This window comes from Neofelis nebulosa, chromosome 1, assembly GCF_028018385.1.
Source record: "Neofelis nebulosa isolate mNeoNeb1 chromosome 1, mNeoNeb1.pri, whole genome shotgun sequence".
Lineage (NCBI taxonomy): Eukaryota > Metazoa > Chordata > Mammalia > Carnivora > Felidae > Neofelis > Neofelis nebulosa.
This window is the reverse complement of record NC_080782.1, coordinates 157739672-157754411: the sequence shown is the minus strand read 5'-3', so window position 1 is coordinate 157754411 and position 14740 is coordinate 157739672. Positions and strand designations below refer to the sequence as shown.

Sequence of the window (14740 nt, the reverse complement as noted above, 5' to 3'; positions counted from 1 at the left end):
TGAGTATTGAGGAGGGCACCTTTTGGGATGAGCACTGGGTGTTGTATGGAAACCAATTTGACAATAAATTTCATATATTGAAAAAAAATAAAAAAATAAATTAAAGAATTGAAATAATAAACAAACAAACAAACAATTAAATTGTGTTTTGGCCAGGAAAATGATATTCCAAAAACGTGTATGTGTCAATTGTTAGAGCTGAATGCAAAGAAGAGGGACACTAAGGAGATTCTGTCAAAACATTAAAATAATTCAGCAATTTATTCTCCATACTTGCCCTTCCCCACATCTTCATGAATACTCTGGGCACTTGTTGTGGAGTCTATAGATAAGGGGATTTGGCATGGGCTTAAGGATGGTGTAGAAAACAGAGATCATTTTATCTTGGATGGGAGAACGATCTGAAGTGGCAGCATGTATATGAACAATATTGTTCCATAGTACATTCCCACCACCCTGAGGTGACAGGAACAGGTGGCAAAAGCTTTTCAGCGACCATCTCCAGAACCCATGCAAATGACAGCCAGCATGACACGAGCATAGGAAGCAATGATGGTTGTTACAGGGATAACAATCCTTACAATACAGCGGTAAAAAAGAACTTCTTCAAATGTTGAGGTATCATTGCATGAGATGAATAGCGTGGAAGGAAAATCACAGAAGAAGTTGCCTATTTCCCTGAACCCACAATAGGAGAAGGAAAATGATACCATCAGTAGAGCCCAGGATCCAAGAAGATGCAGCCATAATTCCACAAATTTTAGGGCTCATAGATTGAGATATCTTAGAAGATGGCAAATGGCAACATAATGGTCATAAGACATGACTGCCAACAGGAAACATTCACAACCTATTAGTGATGCATAGAAGAAAATTTGTGTGGCACACGCTGCCACAGTAATGGACTTGCTGCCAGACAGGTAGTTGAAGGCCATCTTGGGTACAGTAGTGCAGATGAGCATGAGATCCATGAGGGACAGTTGGCTGAGGAGGAAGTATATGGGTGTGTGGAACTGGGTGTCCAGGTAGATAAGGAGAACCATGACAGTGTTTCCCGTGAAGGCCACCATGAAGATACCAAAGACCAAAGAAAAGAGGAAGATGTCATAGGGCTTTGATCAACGATTCCCAAAAGGATGAAATCAGAGGAGGGGCGCCTGGGTGGCGCAGTCGGTTAGGCGTCCGACTTCAGCCAGGTCACGATCTCATGGTCCGTGAGTTCGAGCCCCGCGTCAGGCTCTGGGCTGATGGCTCAGAGCCTGGAGCCTGTTTCCGATTCTGTGTCTCCTTCTCTCTCTGTCCCTCCCCCGTTCATGCTCTGCCTCTCTCTGTCCCAAAAATAAATAAACGTTGAAAAAAAAAAAAAATTAAAAAAAAAAAAAAAAAAGAAATCAGAGGTAAAATCTGATTGTCCCATGCCATGATGAATGTGTTCTTTATCTATTATAACAAAAATTGATGCTAATTAATTAATTTGGCAAACATGTACCCAGTGCCTTACAAAAGCTTGTGATTGTGGTAATTCTACAGGTGAATGATTAAGATGACATCACCAGGATTAGGAATTTCAAAGATCAAAATGTATAATATCAGAAAAAATATTTTCTGTTAGTACCGTCTAGTTTATAAAAGTGTGAAACATTTAAGTTCATCTTCTAACTATCCTTTGTCTTCCTTGGAAAATTAAGATAATAATATACATTTTATATAATTGATAATGTTTCTTAGAAAAAGAAACTTCCCCTAAAAAATCAGACAGTGTGTGGTAATATTAGAAGTCCTTTACAGATATGTTGATAGAGAAATTAAGCTTAAGTCTGCATGTGGAAGAAAAATATATTAGAGATAAAGAATACAATATGAACCTTTGCTCTCAAGATGCTAGAAATTTTTTTTCTATCAGTGTTAACAAAACCTTTACATTTGTCAATTTCTTTACAGTTTAATGTTTATTTATTTTTGAGAGAGAGAGAGAGAGAGAGAGAAAGAGAGAGAGCACAATCATAGAAGGAGCAGAGAGAGAGGGAGACACAGAATCTGAATCAGGCTCCAGGCTCCAAGCTTTCAGCCAGAGCCCCACACAGGACTCGAACTCATGAGCTGTGAGATCATGACCTTAGCTGAAATCATACACTCCACTGACTGAGCCACCCAGGCGCCCCAATTTCTTTACAGTTTAGAGTGTTTCATTTGTACTTACAGCAAATATTCTATACACCAAGTGAATGAAATGAGAAAATATTTTAATTATACAAATATAAAACTGTTGTACAATTTTTCTTTAGCTCAATGTGATATCCCTTCAAAAGGGATATGTTGAGTCCTCAACCCCAGCATCTCCAAAAGTAAACTACTTTCAAAATAATTAGTAAAGATGAGATGAGATCATACTGAATGACTTGTGCAAATACCACTCCAATAGGACTAGTATCTTTATAAGAAGATAGCCATGTGACGACAGAGACACAAGTGGAATGCATGATAATAGAGGCAGAGATTGAAGTGATACATCTACATACTAAGGAATTTCAATTATTGTTGGTCCTCACCAGAAGCTAGGAGAGGGGTTTGGCTTCTTTCTTACAAGCCCCAGAAGTAATCACCCTTGCCAATATCTTCAATTTTTCCTTGTAGTAGTCTCCATTACTGTAAGATAATATATTTGTGTCATTTTAAGACAACCACCATGTGGTACCTTGTTATGCTTTTCTAGGAAACCAATATATCCAAAATGTCCTCTAAATAATTACTACATACAAAACCAGAAATTCACAGAAACTTAATGTCCAAACATTCAAACAATGTTTCTGAAGTTCTGTCTATGTGTTGGGCACCGGGAGTAAATCAGCAATCACAACAGGCACAAAAACAAAACAAAACCAAACAAACAACAACAAAGAAACTTACCCTTACCAATAGAGACAAAAACAAACAAACAACAACAAAAACAAAAAAGACACCACTATGAAGGTGTGGAAACATAATTGAAATGGAGTGTTCCATTTTGAAGAGAGTACTCAGGGGGACCTCACTTATCTGGTGGTATTTGACTAAGTGCTAGGGGGAAGTTAAAAAAAAGACAGCACATCATAATAAAGAACAATCCATGCATAAATTCCACAAAGTGGAACATGCGTGAAAAATTTACATATATACAAGATTTTAGAAAAACAGATATTGCTAAGTTAATGTTTCATGTTCACTGTAGCATTTAAAATTTATTTTTGATGTGATTATTTATGTATGATAAAAGTTTGTATATGAAGCAGGTCATTCCAAGTAATAAAAACAGTGTCATAAACAAAAAGACTAGCCTGATGAATATAACAATTAACATTCATGTTACTTTTATTAATCCATGCATCACATTTTTTGAAGAGGTAAAAAACCCAAACCAAACCAAACCAAACCAAACCAAACCAAACCAAAACAACAACAATAACAACAGCAAAAACTTAAGTAGCAAGGAAAAATGTAGCTGACAGGAAGCTAGAACCTTGAATCTAGCCTCATGAGTTTGAATTTATTTTTCATTTTTTAAAAGAGGGTATGTAGTTCTTTAAGTTGAATCGTGTATACAAATTGTGAATGATGCTGTGAGTAAGAAAGAGAAAAACCTAAAAATATTTTAAAATTTCAATTCATAAATGATCACGACCTACAAATACTAATCTACCAGAATGACTTCTCTGTATTTTGATCTCATTAAGTCTCAAAGAAGAGTGACTTGATTCCGTGACAGTGATTTTCTGTGTATGTGTCCATAACAAGTTCAACCCATAAATCATGGAAACCATTCCCAGATATTGACAAAAGTATCACTGAACGAATTAATTGATATATACACTGACTGGCCAGGATTTGACCAGAAAAATTAAGCAAAACAGTATGCGAAATGATGCCAGGCTACATATTGATGTAATCAATTCTGGATGCTAAACTAATTATACTCGTTTGTAGAGGAATGGTCAGAAAAAAAAAATAGATGAGAACAGGAAAAAAATTTCATGAGCAAAAATTTCCATAGTAACCCTTTTTCCAATAGCAAAATACAGCATTAAAGTACATTAATTCCCGTTTTAAGAGCATAGCTACACTCTCTGATAGCTATACTATAATTAATGAGCCTCAATAATGAAATGTTGAATTAACAGATCACAGTTAACTCACAAATTCTATGATATGAAATTTAAATACAGATGATACATTATTTAAGAAGTAGAGCAGTATCAAAATAATGGTTATTATTATAACCAAATCAGGAGGTTATATAATTAGAGAGTGTCAGACTGATTTCCAAAAAAACATTGGTAATGTTATTGTAAAGCCTTTACAAAAGTGCTTTATACATAATAAATTTGTTGTTAAATTTGAAGTTATATGAATCTATTTAAAAATACATATAAAGGTCTTAAAAGAAAACATAACAAGTGTACAGGTTCTGTGAGTGTGAGCTGTGCTTACTAAAAGAAAAGACAATGAGGTCTCAAATTGCATTTCAAATGATGCACTCATATTCTTATTCTCATTCTATTCTCATATTCTTATTCTCAGCATTATATGAAAATAAAACATGGATTTTTACCCAATTTTTTCCATGTGTGAGCTGAGGCAAGTACTTAACACCTGCCACAATTCTCATATTCTTACAAACAGAGTACTATCACATTTCTCGAAAAAAAATGCACAGATTAAATGAAAGAATCACATAAAGTTCTTAGGACTAAAATCACTTAAGAAATGAATCCAATTATCTCCAGATCTCCATTTTCAACAGAATGTTTGGCATTAACTTGCAAACACTCTTACCTGATTGTTTATACTGTCTCTTAGTAGGAGTCTAAATAGCATATAATTTCAATGAGATATTACACTACAGAAAAAGAAAATTACATATTTTGCATGTTTTTATCTACATAATAAAAAAGAAACACTTCACACATGATTGGAAACTTTATCATTATTAATAAATGGAAAACATACTAAAGAACTAGAGAAAATAAACACATCTAGGGATACTCATAGTAACCCCTAGTAATCATGACAGCTACTCATAGAAATCATGAAAGTGTCCAAAGTCTTCATAACAGCACTCATTTAAATATCATTCTCAGTTTATTATATTATTTAACATCCCAGAAAATCAGCATTACTCTAATTGCATGTGTATGGTACATCCTTGATCATGAATACACATATACCTGTAAAAATATAACTTTCTTTTAAAATGTTTGAAACAGAAAATTATGAATATATTTTCACTTTATTCTAGAAGCACTCATAGAATGTGGCATCATACCTGCTCTGAATTATTTTATTGAAATCTCACTCTCTTTAACTTCCCTGGAAGACACAAATCATCAGTCTAAAGTAAAAGAATTTTTATTCGTAGATAAACCCTACCCAGTCTGACCATGGGAAGAAGATGGAAAATTAATGTGTTACCCCTCTGGAGATTCCATTCCCTTGTCTTTAATTATAATAGCTTTCATTGTTTTTCATCTCCTCTCCTAGGACAATGAAAAAAATTAGCTTTTATGCTTTTTGAAAATAGTTACTCTGGGTAGATGATTATGTCTCCTTCTTAAAGTATTAGTGTGAACTCACTGAAATTTTCTGCTCCACCTCACATCCATAACAATAACAGGAAAACCATATTGAGTGCTTCCTATATGGTTGGCACTGAGCAGGATGTATGTGAACTCACAGACATTTACAAACATTGCATGTATCAGGTACTGTTATTAATATTTTTTTCTTTTCTTCCATAATAAAACTGCTTAAGGAAATTGTCCAAGGTAATGGCAAACTGTTCAAGCTAATGAACAAAAGACAGGATATTCCAATGCTAGCATCAGTTCGATTTTTATGTTTTATTAAAGTATAATTAACCGTTATAAATTACACATATTTAAGATATTCAGCTTGATATTTTGATGTATGTATACACTGTGAAATGACTTCCACAATAAGTTGATAGACATAATTATCACTTCCAATACCATTATTATTGTGTAGTGAGAATATTTGAGATCGGCACACATAGTAAATTTTAAGCATATAATACAGTTGTGAAAACTAACTACAGTCAACATGCTATACATAGGACATCCAGAACTTACACAATGGAATGTTGTTCATTCAGCTTTTTAATTTTTTTTAAATTTTTTAAATTTACATCCAAATCAGTTAGCATATAGTGCAACAATGATTTCAGGAGTAGATTCCTTAATGCCACTTACCCATTTGGGCCATCCCCCATTCCCACAACCCTCCAGTAACCTTCTGTTTATTCTCTCTTATGTTTTCTCCCACTCCGTGTTTTTATATTATTTTTGTTTCCCTTCCCTTATGTTCATCTGTTTTGTATCTTAAAGTCCTCACATGAGTGAGGTCATATATTTGTCTTTCTCTGACTGACTAATTTCACTTAGCATAACCTTCCACTTCCATCCATGTAGTTGCAAATGGCAAGATTTCATTCTTTTTGATTGCCAAGTAATACTCCATTGTGTGTGTGTGTGTGTGTGTGTGTGTGTGTGTGTGTGTATATATATATATATATATATATATATATATATATACCACCAATCCTTATCCATTCATCCATCGATGGACATTTGGGCTCTTTCCATAGTTTGGCTATTGCTGATAGTGTTGCTATAAACATTGCATATGTCCCTTCAAACCAGCACACCTGTATATTTTGGATAAATACCTAGTAGTGCAATTGCTGGGTAGTAAGGTAGTTATATTTTTAATTTTTTGAGGAAACTCCATACTGTTTTCCAGGGTGGCTGCACCAGCTTGCATTCCCACCAACAATGCAAAAGAGATACTCTTTCTCTTCATCGTCACAAACATCTGTTGTTGCCTGAGTTATTAATGTTAGCCATTCTGACAGGTGTAAGGCGGTATCTCATTGTGGTTTTGATTTGTATTTCCCTGATTATGAGTGATTTTGAGCCTTTTTCATGTGTTGGTTGGCCATCTGGATGTCTTTGGAGAAGTGTCTTTTGATGTCTTCTGCCCATTTCTTCACTGGATTGTTTTTATGGGTGTTGAGTTTGACAAATTCTTCATAGATTTTGGATACTAACACTTTATCTGATGTTGTTTGCAAATATCTTCTCCCATTCAGTCAGTTGCCTTTTAGTTTTCCTGACTGTTTCCTTTGCTGTGCAAAAGCTTTTTATTTTGATGAGGTCCTGGTAGTTCATTTTTGCTTTTGTTTCCCTTGCCTCCAGAGACGTGTTGAGTAAAAAGTTGCTGCAGCCAAGACCAAAGAGGATTTTTCCTGCTTTCTTCTCAAGGATTTAGATGGTTTCCTGTCTTACATTTAGGTCTTTCATCCATTTTGAGTTTATTTTTGTGTATGGTGTAAGAAAATGGTCGAAGTTCATTTTTCTGCATGTCGCTGTCCAGTTTTCCCAGCACCACTTGCTGAAGAGACTGTTTATTCCAATGGATATTCTTTCCTGATTTGTCAAAGATCAGTTGGCCATACGTTTGTGGGTCTGTTTCTGGGTCCTCTATTCTGTTCCATTGATCTTACTGTCTGTTCTTGGGTTAGTACCATACTGTCTTGGTGATTATAGCTTTGTAGTATAACTTGAAGTCCAGGATTGTCATGCCTCCTTCTTTGGTTTTCTCTTTCAAGATTGCTTTGGCTATTCGGGTCTTTTCCGGTTCCATACAAATTTTAGGATTATTTGTTCTAGCTCTGTGAAGACTGCTTGTGTTATTTTGATAGGGATTGCATTGAATATGTAGATTGCTTTGGGTATAATTGACATTTAACAATATTTGTTCTTCCTACCAAGAAGCATGGAATATTTTTCCATTTTTTTTGTGTGTCTTCCTCAATTTCTTTCACGAGCTTTCTATACTTTTCAGTGTATAGATTTTTCACCTCTTTGGTTAGATTTATTCCTCAGTATTTTACGGTTTTTGGTGTAATTGTAAATGGGATCAATTCCTTGATTTCTCTTTCTGTTGCCTCATTGTTGTTGAATAAGAATGCAACCAATTTCTGGCATTGATTTTATATGCTGCAACTTTGCTGAATTCATGAATCAGTTCTAGCTGGTTTTTGGTGGAATCTTTTGATCTTTTGAGTTTTCCATATACAGTATCATGTCATCTGCAAAGAGTGAAACTTAGACCCCCTCCTGGGCAATTTGGATGCCTTTATTTCTTTGTGTTGTCTGACTGCAGAGGCTAAGACTTCCAATACTATGTTGAATAACACTGGCGAGAGTGTACATCTTTGTCTTATTCCTGACCTTAGGGGGAAAGCTCTCAGTTCTTCCCCATTGAGGATTATATTAGCGTTGGGTCATTCATATATGGCTTTTATGATCTCGAGGTATGCTCCTTCTATCCCTAATTTCTTGAGGGTTATGATCTTGAGGCAATAAACGAAAGGACAAGAACCATATGATCCTCTCAATAGGTGCAGAGAAAGCATTTGACAAAATACAGCATCCTTTCTTGATAAAAACTTTCTTTTTTTTTTTAATTTTTTTTTTCAACGTTTATTTATTTTTGGGACAGAGAGAGACAGAGCATGAACGGGGGAGGGACAGAGAGAGAGGGAGACACAGAATCGGAAACAGGCTCCAGGCTCCGAGCCATCAGCCCAGAGCCCGACACGGGGCTCGAACTCACGGACCGCGAGATTGTGACCTGGCTGAAGTCGGACGCTTAACCGACTGCGCCACCCAGGCGCCCCAAAACTTTCAAGAAAGTAGGGAAAGAAGGATCATGCCTCAAGATCATAAAAGACATCAAAAGACACTTCTCCAAAGACATCCAGATGGCCAACCAACACATGAAAAAGGCTCAAAATCACTTATAAAGTTATGACATTTGATTTATTCATCAAAACCCAAAAGCTACTTTTCCAAATTGACAATATTAAACATTCTCCAAGCATACTTATAATTTTATTTAATCTCATGAGTACTTCTCATTCATTACTTGCCCTCATCAACCCTTCCTGACTTAACTCTTTTCTATTAACAAATTTATACTCATGATACATATTCAATCTTTTTCATTTCCAATGCTGTAAATTCCATTGTCCTGCACCTGCTGGAGAATGACCTAACCAGTTCAATCCATTTTTATATTCTGAGTGCTGATGGAACAAAATCCCACAGCTTTTTTGTTTGTGTTATTACCATAAATAATTTTTGTTTTGTGTGTCCTCAAAACCATCCATTTTTTCAGAATTTCTCAAGAATTACTCAGAGGTTTCATCATAGAACTTACTCACAGGTAAGATTTGTTATAATGAAATAGGATACACAGTAGGATACTGAGGAGAAAAGACAGAGTCCAGATGAATCCCTATGCAGTCTTCCTCAAACTTCCTCCATCTGTGAGATGTCACTTGGAGCAGACTTTTCTCTCAGTAATGAAAATGGAACACTGATGATGTGAACCTGGTGGCTTTCTGTTTCCTAAATAATTAATGGTTCAGCTGTTAAAAGTACTGTTAGCAGACAGCTTTCATCTATATGCCCCCTCAGGGATTCTTTCACCTTTAGATAGCTCCTCTCTTGAGAGGAAAAGAGAGAGAGAGGGAGAGCGAGAGGCAGAGCAAGTTGCGGGAGAGAGAGAGAGAGAGAGAGAGAGAGAGCAAGATCTTTCTCTCTCTCTCTCTCTCTCTCTCCTAAAGTGTAAAATCATAATCCTCCCTCACCCATAAACTCATAAGCCCCCCCCCCCCAGCTCAAACTCCTGAATTGTAAGATCATAACCTGCGCTGAAGTGGGACAGTAAACTGACTGGAGGGGGGGGAGGAGAGAGAGAGATCTCGCTCTCCCTCTCTCTCTCCTCTCGAGAGAGAGAGAGAGGAAGAGAGAGAGAGAGAGGAGAGCGAGAGGGAGAGCGAGCGAGCGAGAGAGAGAGGGAGAGCGAGAGGGAGAGCAAGCGGGGGGAAGGAGAGAGAGAAGAGAGAGAGAGAGGAGATAGAGAGGGACTCCTCCCACCCACAGGCTCAAACTCCTAAAGTGTAAAATTATAACCCCCCGCCTCTCTCTCTCTCTCTCTCTCTCTCTCTCTATTTGCCTAAGGAAGGGAATAATTCATGATCAGTGTGGGAATGTGAAAATCCATTCATGTCCACCAACTCAGGCCAAATCCAAAGGGCTATTCCAACTGTGTACTTCCTTACTGGGTAAGCCAAAACTGTTTTATAAAACTAGAAATTGGGTCACTTGCCATGCAGAAGTCAATGTGGGCTACATCCTTGCATGTATGTAGAGCACAGGGTCCTTGCTTCAAAGTAGGGGTCCAAGTTTTAGAACAGGGAATGGAGAAGTGAGATAATACATAGAAGGGCATTCAATAACTTGTGCAATGTATCAGGTTTTTGAGAAACATGGGGAAAATAGTAACTGTAACTGAATAGGATATCTATCACTAAGTCAATTGATGATCTGGAAGAATAACGAAAAGAAGAAATTAATTAATTATCATTTGAAAGCTAAATGTGAAAGCCAGAGGGGCTCCTTTGGAATGGCTCATCTTCTGCAGTGGGAGATCAGAGAAAATTGAAGCCAAAGCCAAGTATCTAATAGAGCAAGTAGTGGAGCTCCAATGAAGTTGTGTTATCAATCAAGGAAGGTCTGCTATACCAAGGCCATGGGTAGGAAAAAATGAGTCCTACATTACAGGAAAACACTCCTGAATTTATTGTGTCCCTATATTTGTTTAAACCATCTTAAGGTACTAAACAGGTCCACTCTCCTTCAATACCTATCAATCTTCCCTTAATCAGAGGTTTTGCACAGGCTTCTACTGCCCAAAATGCCATATGCTTCTTTATGATATACCTCAATTTCCCCTCTTGGAAATTAGGTCAATCAATGGGTTTAAGTTATAGTGTAACTTGAGGGGGGAGATGAATCTGGTAAAAGTGAAAAGGAAATATACCCCATAGAGTTGCAATCTCTGATCTGTATTTATCACCAGGAGCTGGTAGATTACAAGTGGAATTGGATCCTTAGCATGCTTTTCAAGTAAGGCAAAATATATACCAATAAGAGTGTTTAACAACTCAAAACACTCTACTGGGACACAGAACATAACACTCTAGTAATCACTCAAGAAATGTCCCACACTTGCTACTTTAATACCTCCTAGAAGCATTAGAATTTGGGTCCATATAAAAAAAAACAAAAATCTCCTGAAATGGACAAAAATAAATGTAAGTATATTATGACAACTATGTAATTTTTAGTTACTCTATGTAATTGATTCCCTAAAGCAAAAATAATGCATTTCAAAGTTTATAATGTAAGTAAGGGTACTACATAAAAACAGGTTCAATAGAATATATCAACATAAATATAGATACATACTTAGATGGAAATAAATTTATTATGTGTGATTGGCTCATGTGACTACGGTAGTACCAAGTTCTGCTGTCTCCAAGTTGAACACCCAATATAGCAGATGCTGTACTTCCAGTTCAAACATGAAGACTTGAGAATCAGGGGGAGGCAACGGTGTAAGTCTCTGTCTGAAGGCTTGAGAATCAGGAACAATAATGTCCAAGGGTAAGAGATATTGAATATACCAGTGTATGCACATACAAATGTGCCCTTCTGCATTTTCATTGTATTCATTCCCTGAATTGAAGTACATCTGCATTGGTAAGGGAAATTTCTTTACTCAGTTCACATACTCTAATGGTACTCTCTTCTGGAAACACACAGACACTCTGACAAATGTTTTAACAGCTATCTGGGCATCCCTAACTCCATTAAGTTTACACATAAAATTAACAACACAGTTAGTATAAGTAATTTCATAAAAATAATTATATTGTTATAAAGTTATTCTACTACATGCAAAATGATACAATGTTAGTCAAAGATAAATTCTAATGAATATAATATGTATACTGTAAATTCTATGACAAAAAAAAAAGAGTTAAATAAATTATGCTGCATGCCTTACAAGGGTGGTAGGTTTTCCATAACTGGATATTAGGGAAATATAAATCAATGCCACAAATGATCAATAAGGTAAGATGCTCAACATTATTAGTCATTGGGAAAATGAAAATTGAACTCCATATTATATACTATCAGTTATTTTCCAGAACAGATAAAAATTAGAAAAAAAATAACTGACACTACTAAAAGAAATATACTTGGCAACATCTATTGAATTTGAACACACACCTTGTGTATCCATACATGCACCAAGAGACATAGACATGAATATTTCATTTCATTTCATTTCATTTCATTTCATTTCATTTCATCTGGAAGCAACCTAAATGTATATCAATAATCAAATGCATAGACTCATGTTACCATCACCATGATCTAAATAATAAACATATTATATATATATGTGTATGTGTGTGTGTGTGTTTATATATATCCCCAACTCATTAAATTTCACACACTATATGAAGTTTCTTGTGTATGTGTTATACCTCTATGTAACTGGAAAAGTAATCAAATATATACATAAATTGCAGTATAATTGAGCAATGGGTGCTTAACAGTTATATTGTACAATATTTTATACCACCCATATGAAATTATTAAGCACCAAAGATAATCAGAATTGGTTTATACTCTAAATGTAAAATGCACAGTATGTGTTTAACATCACATGTAAAAATTAAATAAAATATTTCAGCAAAGTTTTTGTAGCAATTGCATATGTTAATAGCATTTTAGATATGTGGCAATAAATAAAATGTTCTTAAAATCATTTTATTTTTACTTGTTTAGTGTATTTATAACTACATGTGTTTTCACTGGAGAAAATGGTTGTTAATTAATTTAAAGATGACATACATGGTACAGAGCTAGTGATGCACTATTCATTAAGCATAAATGTGTTTGTTTTATGAAAAATTATTATTGAAGTTCTATTTTGTGTAATGCCTAACTCAATAAAAATATTATTTACAAAAATGAATGTAATGTTGGTAAGGAATATTTAGAACAAAATATAAAGCATTTTATATACTTATTATATCTGAAGAAAAAACTGTAAGTAATGAAGTAAATATTAATCTGAATAACGTAAAAAGGCCAGCAAAATATATCTAAGGGAATAAGAAGGTCTGGAATAGTAAGGATAAGAGTAGAAATATGTGCAATAAAAGGAAAACATATGGTATATAGGGTCTAAAAAGCAAATATTTGACAAATTGAGATTGGTAAAAATACAGAGAAAAAAATTTAAAATATCAGAATAATAAAATGAGGCAAAAGCACATAATATGCAGCAATATGTGATATATTTGCATATTATAGTCATATTTTTTGCCATATGTTTGTTACTTTACCTGAAAAATGAAAGTTGATAGCATAGTTATCGAAGGTAAATATTGTAAATCAGTATCTTTAAATATAAATAAAATAATATATTCTTATGAGAAAACATTCACAAGAAATATTAACCTTATTAAGTAGCATTGCTTTTAGTAGTACTATTTCTATTATTTTGAGGCACCTACTATAAAAGAAAGCAATCAATATTTATGCTAATATTGTTAAGAACCAAGACTTTTTTTAGTGTTAAGTGAAAATACACTAAACATATAGAAACAAATAATTGAAGTAAAAATGTGTAATTTTAATTTTAATAAGAAATATAAAACCATGACTAATTTCTCTCTCTAAGTAATACATATTTTCTATCTATTGCAGAATCATAAGAGCCATACCAACTAGTAACAAGAGTCACTCCAGTTTCTTAAACATGGTACTTAGATAAAATTCTCAGGTACAACATCAACAATTTGTAGGGGAATGCTCATGATGAACTTAAAACATCTTTTTCCAGCAAGCAAGAAAGATATCAAATAATAATGAGGTCAGATCAAAGAGGCAGGACCTCAACTTGAAAGGATTACACTGGCCAAAGAGGGAATAATTTGAACATCAAAACAATAATAATAATAATAATAAACTTTAAAATATCAATTTTAAGAAATCTCCCAGTTCCTACTGATGCCTCTTCATCCAAATAAAATCATTATTTACTACTGGGGGAGGGAAACTACACATCTTGCCTTTACAATATGAATTATATTAGTGTAACTGAATAATTTTTAAAGTTTTAACTATAAAATTCAGAAAAGAGGAACTGGGAAGATGGTGGCATAGGAGGATGGCTGCGCTCACAGCATCCTACAGACCATGTAGATTCCACCCACATCTGCCTAAATAACCCAGAAAACTGCCAGAAGACTAGCAGAATGGACTCTCTGGAGCCAAACATAGACGAGAGGCCCACAGAAGAGGGTAGGAAGGGCAGAGGTGGTGCACATTACACGGACTGGAGGGAGGGAGCCAGGGTGGTGGAGGGGCAGCCAGCCCACCCAGCAAGGCAGAGCCCCTGAGTCTGGCTTGCAAAAGGGGAGAGGCTGGACGGAATATGTTCTGACAGCGAACAGGACTTAACATCTGGAATAAGTCAACAGCTCTGCTCGGAGAGTGGGAGGGCTAAAGGACAACAGGAGGAAGAGTTGTTGAGCCCCAAATGACAGAGCTCAGCTTGGTGGCGAACAAAGGCACTGGGAAGCACCATCTCCCTTGCCCATCCCCCAGCCAAAATCCCAAAGGGAACCAGTTGCCATCAGGAACTTGCTTGCACTGTGCAAACACACAATGCTGTGCTTGTGTGGATCCGTCCCTCCAATGGGTCTGCCTCCCTCCAGTGCCACTGGGCCCCTCTGGAAGCGGACCACCAAAGG

The 14740-nt window shown here is 35.6% G+C and overlaps 1 pseudogene; it reads right to left on the bottom strand.

Moving 5' to 3' along the window:
* Positions 1-291: 291 nt before the first annotated feature.
* Positions 292-1422, bottom strand: LOC131487811 (olfactory receptor 2M2-like; annotated as a pseudogene).
* Between the last annotated feature and the right edge of the window lie 13318 nt (positions 1423-14740).